Here is a 12,847-nt window from a genome sequence, read left to right on the forward strand (position 1 = left end):
CCCCAACCCCCCTGAGGATTGCTGTAATCTACCAGCCTCCTGGACCCGTATCCCGCTTCCTCGATGACTTTTCCGCCTGGCTACCCTTCTTCCTCTCTTCCGAGCTACCCACCATCATCCTTGGAGATTTCAACATCCCTGTCAACATCAACAACCTGGCCACATCCCAACTCCTCCACTTAACCTCCTCTTTTGCACTCACACAGTGCATACAATCCACCACCCACTCCGACGGGAATATCCGGGTCCTTGTCTTCTCCCATCTCTGCGCTCCCCACAACCTCACAAACACCCCCTTCCCTCTCTCTGACCACAACCTTATTACCTTCTCTGTCTCCTCGCTGTCAACCGCTCTTGACTCGCTAGCGCCTTTAACCACACGAAACATCAGACCCCGTCCGCTCCAGCCCTGGCAGACTGATTATACCAAAACTCTCAAACGACGCAGTTGTGCGCTGGAGCGACTATGGCGCAAAACCATGTCCCAACTAGCGTTCACCCGCTACAAATCTGCCTTCCACACCTACACCTCCTCCCTCCATGCTGCCAAACAAGCCTACTTTCTGACCCTTATCAATACCCTCTCCTCCAATCCTCGCCGGCTCTTCTCTACCTTCAACTCGCTACTCTCTCTGCCCCCACCTCCACCCAGCACTTCACTCACCGCCCTCGAGATTGCCAATCACTTCAAAAACAAGATTGACACAATTCGCAGGGACATCGCCGCTGCCCAGACCTCCTCCCCACCCATCTCCTCTCACACAGCAACCCCCTCAACACCCCTCTCCCTTGGCCTCACCACTGTTCAGACCTCCACCCCACCTAACATCCCTCATACTGAAGCCCCTTCAACGCTCCACTCCTTCGACCTTACTACCACCGAGGAGGTCACTAAGGTCTTCTCTGAAGCCCGCCTCACCACCTGCCCCCTCGACCCTGTCCCCTCACAACTCCTACGACCCCCCTCCTCCTCCATCCTACGCTCCCTCACCCACATATTTAATCTCTCCCTCTCTTCTGGCACATTCCCCTCCCCTCTGAAGCACACGCACATCACTCCCATACTCAAAAAGCCCTCCCTGGACCCCACTGACCCGAACAACCTTAGACCATCTCCCTGCTGCCATTTACTTCCAAACTCCTTGAGCGCTTAGTCTACAACCGCCTAAGCTCCCTCCTCAATGACAACAACCTCCTCGACCCCCTACAGTCCAGCTTCCGTCCCCTACACTCCACCGAAACTGCCTTACTTAAACTCACCAATGACCTGCTAACCGCCAAAGCTAATGGCCACTATTCAGTGCTCCTACTCCTCGACCTCTCCACGGCTTTCGACACAGTCGACCACCCCCTTCTCCTCAACAAACTACACTCCCTCCATCTCAGAGACTCTGCCCTCTCCTGGCTCTCATCCTACCTATCACAACGCTCCTTCAGCATTACCTATAACACTGCCACTTTCCCCTCACTCCCCCTCTCTGTCGGGATTCCTCAAGGCTCTGTCCTCGGGCCCCTTCTTTTCTCCATCTACATCTCCTCCCTTGGCCAACTGATACACTCTCATGGCTTCAACTACCACCTCTATGCCGACGACATGCAAATCTATCTCATGACCCCTCGCTTCACCCCTTCAGTCTCTGCCCGAATCACTAGCCTGCTGAATGTCATATCAGATTGGATGTTGCTCCACTTCCTTAAACTGAACCTCTCCAAAACCGAGCTCCTAGTTTTCCCCCCAGCCCACGCACCCCCCCCCAATGACTTCTCCATCACGTCCAACAATGCCACCATCAGGCCCACCCCGCAAGCCAGAGGACTTGGTGTCATTCTTGACTCCAATCTATCCTTCCTGCCCCAAGTCCAATCGCTAACAAACTCATGCAGACTCCACCTCCGCAACATCGCCAAAATACGCCCATTCCTAACCCCAGAAACCACTAAACAACTCATCCACTACCTCATCATATCATGACATGATTACTGCAACTCCCTCCTCACTGGCCCTCCTCCCCACAGACTATCCCCGCTTCAGTTGATCCTGAATACGGCAGCCAGACTCATCCACCTTACCAACCGCTCCGTTTCCGCCACCCCCCTCTGCTAATCCCTCCACTGGCTTCCGATTGCCCAACGGATCAAATTCAAAGTGCTTACACTGATGTACAAAGCTGTCCATAATACCGCCCCAAACCAGATCACCGACCTAATATCCAAAAACCACCCAAAACGCACTCTCCGCTCCTCACAAGACCTCCTTCTCTCCAGTTCCCTGGTCTCCTCCTCCCATGCCCGCCTCCAGGACTTCTCCAGGGCATCACCCATCCTCTGGAACTCCCTACCCCAATCCATCAGACTATCACCTACTCTCCTCTCCTTTAGGCACACCCTGAAAACCCACCTCTTCAGGGAAGCCTACCCCGCCCCCTTCTAATTGCCGATCTCCCGATCTCCTCCACTCTTCCTACCACTCCATCCTCCACAGCTTTTCCTCCTGTACTACTATCCCCCCTCCTAGATTGTAAGCTCCAAGGAGCAGGGCCCTAGAACCCCTCGTGTATTGCATTGTATTGTTATTGTACTATCCCATGTATTGTCTCCCATTGTAATGTACAGCGCTGAGCGAACTATTGGCGCTTTATAAATACTGTATAATAATAATAATACACAGACACATGTACACACAGACACATGTACGTACATACAAACACATGCAAACACACACAGACACATGTACACACACACATACATGTACATACATGCAGACACATGTACAGATACACACATGTACTTACACACAGACACATGTACATGCAGACACAGACACACACACACACATACACACACACACCACCCCCCATAAAAAGTTGCAGTACTTCGTTGTTCACTCACAGAGCCAGGTACTGCACTCTAGGGGGAGGCAGAGAGCACATCACACACTCCTTCCTTTGCTTTCACTGCGCTCAGCTATTGAGCAGTCTGACGGCTCCCAGTGCCAATGACAGATCCGGCTTGAGCTCCGAGCCTGCTCAGCAAGATTGCCCTGGGAGAAACACTCGCCCCCACCATAATTTTCACTCGCCATTGGCGAACAGGCGAGTGGAAATTTCAAGGCCTGCTCTATTCAGTTTATATTCCTCACCCCAAAATAGGGTGAGTCAGAGAGATCCCTTTGATGGGTGGTTACACCCCATATGATGGCATTTTTTCTCTTTGTTTATGTTTAAGGGAGAATACCTGTCAAAAGGGCAATGTGAGAACTCCCTAGCAGGAATAGCAAAGAGATGCTTCCAGGTCTAGGATAGCTTAATTGAACCCTGCTGAGAGTGTAGCTCCATTCTAGCCTTAAAGCTACTACTAAGAGTCCATGTATTATACTTAAAGCATAGTGACATCATGAAGGAGACTCTTGGTAAATATAAGCATTAGTATGGCTAACAATGATGTCAGAGATGTTGTCAGAGATGTTTCAGGAGTTCTTATTGCATCCCCTTCAAGTCCTCGTCAAGTCCTCAAATGTGGCACTGCATTTGACAGCAAAGCTCTATTGCTAGGGTTTAGTGTCCGTGGTTGCTGTCGTGGATCTAAAGCCCCAGGGCTATGGACAATCGGTCCACTTAGTACGGTCAAAAGAGAGCAACAAAACTTAAAGCAAAGGTAGTAAAGATACTAAACAGCTACAGTTACTTATCCATGAGTCTTCAAAAAGAGGCAGTCCAGGGCTGGCGAGGGGCCTGGACTGCGTTGTTCCATCTTTCCTTTCTGCAAGAGGACCTTGGGGCTGGATCAAGCTTTCTATGGTGAGAGCATTGCCTTTGAGCCTTGGGTGAGGAGCTGCAGGGTTCTGCTGGAAAATAGGAGTACCATTCCTGAAGCTCCTTCAGCAGGATATCAAGTTGCTCACAGAAGGCATGTAGGTCTTCTGGGGTGTGGAGAAGAGTCATACACCACCTAGAGGTTGCAGAAAGACAAAACGTGAATTTCTATTCATATGGAATGCCTCTAACTCTGAGGATATCCAGCAACGGGTGCAGAGCCCTATAGTTCTGAAGGGTTAGCTGTGAGAGACCTTGAAAGAGCTTGATCTCTGTATCATTATGTACAATCTGACCTCTTTCCCTTTTTTTTCCGCATTATTTCCTCTTTAACTGCTTAAGGTCAGCCCTATAGCAGTAATACTGCTACAGGGTGGACTCTCTTTGCAAGATCACGTGTGTGTGTATATAGATGTGTATATATATATATATATATATATATAATTCACGCTTCTGCTCCCGCCGACCTGATGGTGCTGTGATTCGGTGCCCAAGAGATGAATCAAGTGTTTCAGGCCAGTGATATTCGGCCTGGATATGCTGATTGATCCCTTGCATATCGCACATCATCCTGTATCTGTGTTTACATTTACACAAGTAGCGGAGGAAATTAATCCTATTTGTGACTGCTGTAACCTGCTGACTTGCATCTCCTCTGAACCCTGACACTTGCACAGTGAGGGATTTCAGCCCCTCCCTTCTCCTCTCAGACTGTAATAGAGAGAGAGAGCCAATCAAAAGAGCCATTAAAGGAGCCAATGACAGGGACTTTCTCAAGCAGGAGGTGCAGCTGCAAAGCATTGTGGAATATGTAGTCCTGAACAAAAATGGCCTGATAGGCTTATATAGAAATGGAACTGCAAAGACCAGCATGCTTAGTGAGAGCAGAGTGAAAGACTCCATCTTGTTTCTCCTGAGGGGAGGCAGTCTGCATGTGGCAAGGTAACAGTTTGGACCTAGCAGAGAAGTGCTTAGGGTCAGTTCACAGCATGCTGAGTTATCTGTATCAGTCATGGGAACATCCAAACTGAGAGATGTGGGCCTACAATTCAGAAGCACTCATCGTGAGGTGACCAGAGGAGCCTGTCATTTCCAGGACAATCGTTTGGGCCTTAGACACAGGATCTGGTGACAGGGATTTTGCCCACTGGCAAATGACAGGAACACTGCACACAGACAGAGACATTACACTTCGCCCATACTCACCAGGCACTGGGTTGTGTAGATGGCCCTGCTAAACAGACACAGTATTTTCTATGCTATACAAATACTGCCACGGGATTACAATTATACTTTACCATAGGAGTTTAAGTGCACCAACAAAAGTGGCTAGTTGAAGATCTCAAGATTCATCCTGTTACCAAGAGACAAAAGTTATTGGTGCCATACGGGCACACGCATGCGTATTCAGGCCTCTATATTGCATGGTGTGTGAGAGAATAGCTTTACCTTGGAAAGTAGCTATGAAGCATCAGTTGGGTACAGTGTTTGCATATTGGACTTGTGGTGTCGGGGGTTAGAAGGGAGAAGTCTGACACAACAGAGAGTCATTCTTCTGCTCTCCTCCAGTTTGGACATCATGGAGCCAAATGTATGTAAAGGGGTTTAGACCCACTTTGAGGTTGCCATTTAGGTGTTTGCCTCTGCTCTTGGGGTTATTCACAGTTGGAATCTCCTGAAAGCAGCTTGAGTGTAAAAGTCAGCTACATTGCTTTCGATCACAGTATTTGCTGTTCTCTTGATTCACCTAACGTATACCTGTTGTTAATGTTTATTACTTCCCATAGAGGTCTTACAGTAAAGCTGATCTCTGTATTTTATTATAAAGTGTGTGCTTTTCATTGGTCCTTGCACTTACACTATTGTCAGGTGTGTCAGTTGGGGCTGAGACAGTTCTTGGGGTTGAGAGGCAGAGTGGCAGAGTAAACAAACTTAAGCAGCCCCTTCAGGGGGTATCGCTACACACAGGTACAGGAAATTATGTAATCTTCTCTCCTTGGGCACATTCCGTCCCAGAGAGAGAAGAAAGCAGATCCACGTCAGTAAAAACGCTACACATTTACAGTAAAAGCACAGCTAGGTCACATTTAATCCCCTGATCACCCCCCAGTTAACCCCTTCACAAACGTCATTAGTACAGTGTACAAATTTTTTTTTTGATCACTATATTAGTGTCCCCGGTCACTTCAGATAGCTTTAGCGTCCCTCCCAGATATCGTCAGATTGTCCGCCACTATATCATTCATCACATTTAACCACTTGAGCTCCTGAGGATTTACCCCCCTTAATGACCAGGCCTCTTTTTGCTACTCGGCGCTGCACTAATTCAACTGATAATTGTGCGATCATACAATGCTGCACCTAAACAAAATTTACGTCCTTTTTTTCACACAAATAGAGCTTTTTTCGGTGGTATTTGATCACCTGTGCGCTTTTTATTTTTCACGCTATAAACAAAAAAAGACCAAATATTTTGAAGAAAAACAACATTTTTTACTTTCAGCTATAAAAAATATATAGTAAACTCAAAGTTAGTTATAAATTTAGGTCAAAATGTATTTTGCTACATGTTTTTGGTAAAAAAAAATCCCAATAAGTGTATATTGATTGCTTTGTGTGAAAGTTATAGCGTCTACAAACTATGGTATAGATACTGCAACTTACAACATTTTTTTGCTATACAGCGCTGCGCAAGTTTAACGAACAATTGCGCGGTCATGCAATATGGTACATAAATGAAATTTATGTCCTTTTTTTAACACAAATAGTGCATTCTTTTGGTGGTATTTGATCACCTGTGCACTTTTTATTTTTGGCGCTATAACCAGAAAAATTTTTGAAGAAAAAAAATGTTTTTTGAAAAAAACAATATTTTCTCATTTTAGTCATAAAAAATATCTAAAAAAACTAAAATTTCGTCATAAATTTAGGCCAAAATGTATTTTGCTACATGTTTTTGGCTAAAAAAAATCCCAATAAGTGTATATTGATTGCTTTTTGTGAAAGTTATAGCGTCTACAAACTATGGTATAGATAATGGAATTTACACAGCTTTTACTTTCTGACTGCCCATCACATTTCTTGAGGTGCTAAAATACCAGAATAGTACAAACACCCTCAAATGACCCCTTTTCGGAAAGTAGACACCCTAAGCTATCTGCTGAGAGGCATATTGAGTCCATGGAAGATTTATTTTTTTTCCACAAGTTTCCGGAAATTGACAAAAACTTTTTTTTTTTTTTTTACACGAAGTTGTCATTTAAATGATTTATTTCTCGCACAAGCCATGGGTATATGTGGAATTACACCCCAAAATACATTCTGCTACTTCTACTGAGTATGGGGATACCACGTGTGTGAGACTTTTTGGGAGCCTAGCCAAATACTGGAGCCTGAAATCCAATGACCACTTTGAAAGCCTGAAGGTGCGTAACTTCCTCATTACACTTCCTCACTACCTATCACAGTTTCGAAGGCCCTGACATGCCAGGATATCCCCAAACCCCCCCCCCCCCCAAATGACCCCTTTCTAGAAAGTAGACACCCCAAGGAATTTAAAAAGAGGCATGGTGAGTATTTTTAAGATCTCATTTTTTTTCTCACAAGGTTTTGAAATATAAAAAAAATAGAAAAAGTATGTTTTTGTTTTTTTTCTTCATTTTCCAAAAACTTGTGGCAACAAATGAGATCTGCAAAATACTTACCGTGCTTCTTATCAAATTCCTTGGGGTGTCTTATTTCCAAAAAGGGGTCATTTGGAGGGGTTCGGTGCTATCCTGGCATTTCAGGGCCTCCGAAACTGTGATAGGTAGTCTGGAAGTGTAATGAGGAAATAAAGCCCTTTAAAAGCCTGAAGGTGCTTATTGGATTTTGGGGTCCTGTACTTGGCTAGACTGCCAAAAAGTCTCTCACATGTGGTACCCCCATACTCTGGAGAAGTAGCAGAATGTATTTTGGGGAGTAATTCCACATATAACCATGGTATGTGTGAGAAGTAAATCATTTAAGTGACAATTTTGTGTAAAAAAATATATATTTATTTTTGTCATTTTCCAAAAACTTGTGGTAAAAAAAATAAATTCTTCTATTGATTCAACATTCCTCTCAGCAAATAGTTTGGGGTGACTACTTTCCAAAAAGGGGTCATTATGGGTGGAGGGGGCGTTTTATGCCCAGCATTAGAAGTTTATGCCACACATCATTCACTGTTCTAACCACCTGAAGACCAAGCCTTTTTGTTCACATGAAAAAAATCTGTATTTTTTGCTAGGAAATTAATTTAAACCCCCAAACATTATATATTTTTTTTAAAGCAGACACCCTAGTGAATAAAATGGTTGGTACTACAATTTTTTATGGCACATAGTACTCGCGCAGCGATTTTTCAAAAGCAATTTTTAAAAAAAAATACACTTTTTTTACTTTTAATGCACAAAAACACAATATATTGGCCAATTGTTTGGTAAAATATAAAAGATAATGGTATGCCGAGTAAATAGATACCAAACATGACATGCTTTAAAACTGCGCATGCCCCATTCAATGGCGACAAACTGCAAACATTTTTAATACCCATTGGCAGCGCTTTAAAAACCTTTAAAAGCCACCATTTTAGATTTACAGCAGAGGTCTAGTGTTAGAATTACTGCCCTTGATCTGACGTTCACGGCAATACCTCACATGCATGGTGCAACCGCTGTTTACATAACGGCACAGGGTCAAGGCTTGTGCACACAGGTGTGCGCGCATGGGAGGGGCAATTTTTTTTATTTTTTTTTTAGTTATTTTGATTTTTTTTTTAATTATTTTTACATTGTACCTTTCATTTTTTTTTTTTTTTAATCACTTTTAATACTATGACAGGGAATGCAAATAACCCCTATAACTTCAATGGGCATTGTCATATATTCTTTTTTGAGAAATCTGGGGTCTATCAGACTCTAGATATCTCCTCTGCCCTTACATTATCTAATCAAACCAAAATCGGTGTGATCAAATGCTTTCCCAATTTACAAATGGCGCTGTTTATATCCTGCGAAACTGAAGTGATGAAATGCTTGTAGCTTCCGAATTCTTAGACTATAGTGATGATTGGCACCATTCTGGTCTCCCATCAGCTCTATGGTCAGCTGGCAGAAACACCGGCTGCATTCTCAGGTTCCCCTGATGGCATGAGATTGCCCGAGAAGGCCGTGGAAGGCAGCGGGGGAGGGGGGACATCATCTCCCACTGCTTGTAAAAGCAATCTTGCAGCTAATTAGCCACTAGGATTGCTTTTACATGAAAGCCGATCACCGGCTGAAAAAAACGACACCAGGATGATGCCTGCAGCTGTAGGTATCATCCTGGTATAACCATTCAAATCCAGTGATGTACCAATACATCGCTGGTCCTTGTTGGTTATATATGCTATGTTCTTTTTTTTTTTGTATGCAGCCAGTGGACTGAATGAAAAAATAAGAAGAAATCTCTGCCAGAAAAAGTATGTGGTATGCCCACCATTAGAATATACCACCCTGCATCCACCCACTTCTAATGGTGGGCACACATTAGATCACACTTTGCCACAAGTGCCAGTTCCAAGATTGAATAAATGTCTAAATAGTGGCACGCTTCAATAAAAATTGTCCACGTATAAGTGGTACCCCATATGGAGAAATGATGACACCAAGTCCCAAACTATCTTGCCACTGCTCCCCATGTAGTCTGGGTATCCGGGCGGGCTCCACCTGACTATCTTTTCCCTCGTAAATCCGAAACTTATAAGTATAGCCTGTTGTCCTCTCACAGGTCTTCTACATCTTGACCCCATATCTGGCACGCTTGCAGGGGAGAAATTGTTTGAATGCAAGGCGGCCAGAAAAAATAATCAGGGACTCATCAATGCAGATGTTTTGCTGAGGAGTATAGACATCTGCAAATTTTAGGTTAAGGTGATTTACGAGGGGCTGAATTTTGTGGAGCCGGTCAAATTCAGGGTCACCCCGAGGATGACAGAGTGTATTGTCACTGAAATGCATAAAACACATTATACTCTCATATCTATGCCTGGCCATGGCAGCAGAGAACACGGTATATGATGAATCGGGTCTGCGGACCAATACAACTGCAATTAATTTCTTTTAGTAATGCCCATGTTGAAGGTTAGGCCCCAAAAAAATGTAAATTTGAAAACCGTAATGAGTTTCCATGCGAATGGTCTGGCAAGGTTTGAATTTGGGTTGGCGGCGATAAATTGTTGTGCATATAAACTGCTTTGATCCACAATCAACGCATACAGATATTCCGTGAAAAACAGCTCCAAAAATCAAGGAGGTATGTGAAAGACCAAGATGTACTAGACCGCTGGTACTCGCCAGTTCACCAAAAGGTAGAGCGGCACTAGTACTAGCACTCTGCTGCATATGAGAGTCATCAAAATTTACCGGCAAGTGCTAACAGAGATCAGGCCTGATTCTGCGAACACTGCGGTTTTGTGTGCAATGTATCAAGTGACAGTGACCTACTGAAACTGCACTTGCTGGGGGAAAAGGGGGGGGGTAAGCGTAGGGGGCTAAACGCAGGTGTTGGCAGGTGCCGGGGCTGATCCCGCTAACGCTGCATTTTTGGGGACGCTATACTAATGTGAACGCTGGTATAGTGCTGACCTGATCAAAGATATTGACCCGTTCAGACACTATACTAGCAATGGAGGTTTATTGTACATGAGCGTGCTCCTGGCAATCAAGGGGTTAAATGTGATGACTGGTGTACTGACGGGCAATCTGACGCTATCTGGGAGGGGCGTGAAAACCACGGGAGCGCGAATCACGTATATATATATATATATATATGTGATTTTGCGTACCCATGCTGCCCTGTAGCCGTATTTCTGCTGTAGGGTGGTCAGGAAGCGGTTACAGAAGAGGTTTGTGTTACGTTGCTGCGTTACTTTAACTGACAATTGCGCGGTCATGCAACACCGCACCCAAATTAAATTTACATCCTTTTTTTTCTCACAAATTGAGCTTTCTTTCGGTGGTATTTAATCACCTGTGCGTTTTTAATTTTTTGCGCTATAAAAAAAAAAGGCTGACAATTTTGAGAAAATAAACAATATTTTGGACTTTTTGCTATAAAACATGTCCAGTAAAAAAAATTTAAAAATCAAATTTTGTCACAAATTTCATCCAAAATGCATTCTGTGACATGTCTTTGCAAAACAAAATCCCAATACGTGTAAATTAATTGGTTTACATGAAAGTTATAGCTAGAGATGAGCGAATTATTCAAAAATTCGATTCGGCTGATTCGCCGAATTTGCGGGAGAAATTCGATTCGATGCGAATTTATTCGCCGCGAATTTAACTTATTAAAAGGGTTTCTAGGCTTCAGAGAGCCTTTATATTAGTGCAGAACAATGTACCTTTAATTTAAATGCCCTTGGAGTCTGCTGGGGAAGAGAAATAATACTGTCAGTCAGTATGACATGCAGATGAGTGCCGTCGATCTTAGAATCACCGCACACTTCACTCATTTGGGCAGTCACGGGGCACGACGAAGAAGAAGAAGAAGAATGAAAAGAAGAAGAATGAAAAGAAGAAGAAGAAGAATGAAAAGAAGAAGAAGAATGAAAAGAAGAAGAATGAAAAGAAGAAGAAGAAGAATGAAAAGAAGAATGAGAAGAAGAATGAAAAGAAGAATGAGAAGAAGAATGAGAAGAATGAAAAGAAGAATGAAAAGAAGAAGAAGAAGAATGAAAAGAAGAATGAGAAGAAGAATGAAAAGAAGAATGAAAAGAAGAATGAGAAGAATGAAAAGAAGAATGAAAAGAAGAAGAAGAAGAATGAAAAGAAGAAGAAGAAGAATGAAAAGAAGAATGAAAAGAAGAAGAAGAAGAAGAATGAAAAGAAGAAGAAGAAGAATGAAAAGAAGAATGAAAAGAAGAGGAAGAAGAAGAATGAAAAGAAGAAGAAGAAGAAGAAGAATGAAAAGAAGAAGAAGAAGAATGAAAAGAAGAATGAAAAGAAGAAGAAGAATGAGAAGAAGAATGAAAAGAAGAAGAAGAAGAATGAAAAGAAGAAGAAGAATGAAAAGAAGAATGAGAAGAAGAATGAAAAGAAGAATGAGAAGAAGAATGAAAAGAAGAATGAAAAGAAGAATGAGAAGAATGAAAAGAAGAATGAAAAGAAGAAGAAGAGAATGAAAAGAAGAAGAAGAAGAATGAAAAGAAGAATGAAAAGAAGAAGAAGAGGAATGAAAAGAAGAAGAAGAAGAATGAAAAGAAGAATGAAAAGAAGAAGAAGAATGAAAAGAAGAAGAAGAAGAATGAAAAGAAGAAGAATGAAAAGAAGAATGAAAAGAAGAAGAAGAAGAAGAATGAAAAGAAGAAGAAGAAGAAGAATGAAAAGAAGAATGAAAAGAAGAAGAAGAAGAATGAAAAGAAGAATGAAAAGAAGAAGAATGAAAAGAAGAAGAAGAAGAATGAAAAGAAGAAGAATGAAAAGAAGAATGAAAAGAAGAAGAAGAAGAAGAATGAAAAGAAGAAGAAGAAGAATGAAAAGAAGAATGAAAAGAAGAAGAAGAATGAAAAGAAGAATGAAAAGAAGAAGAAGAAGAAGAATGAAAAGAAGAAGAAGAAGAATGAAAAGAAGAATGAAAAGAAGAAGAAGAAGAATGAAAAGAAGAAGAAGAAGAATGAAAAGAAGAATGAGAAGAAGAATGAAAAGAAGAATGAAAAGAAGAAGTAGAAGAATGAAAAGAAGAAGAAGAATGAAAAGAAGAATGAAAAGAAGAAGAAGAAGAATGAAAAGAAGAAGAAGAAGAAGAATGAAAAGAAGAATGAAAAGAAGAAGAAGAAGAATGAAAAGAAGAAGAAGAAGAATGAAAAGAAGAATGAAAAGAAGAAGAAGAAGAATGAAAAGAAGAATGAAAAGAAGAAGAAGAAGAATGAAAAGAAGAAGAAGAAGAATGAAAAGAAGAATGAAAAGAAGAAGAAGAATGAAAAGAAGAAGAAGAATGAAAAGAAGAAGAATTCCAGTACAGCAAAAAGTGTA

Source organism: Staurois parvus, unplaced genomic scaffold (genome assembly GCF_062004578.1).
Source record: "Staurois parvus isolate SC_StPar_1 unplaced genomic scaffold, SC_StPar_1.0 ptg000275l, whole genome shotgun sequence".
Lineage (NCBI taxonomy): Eukaryota > Metazoa > Chordata > Amphibia > Anura > Ranidae > Staurois > Staurois parvus.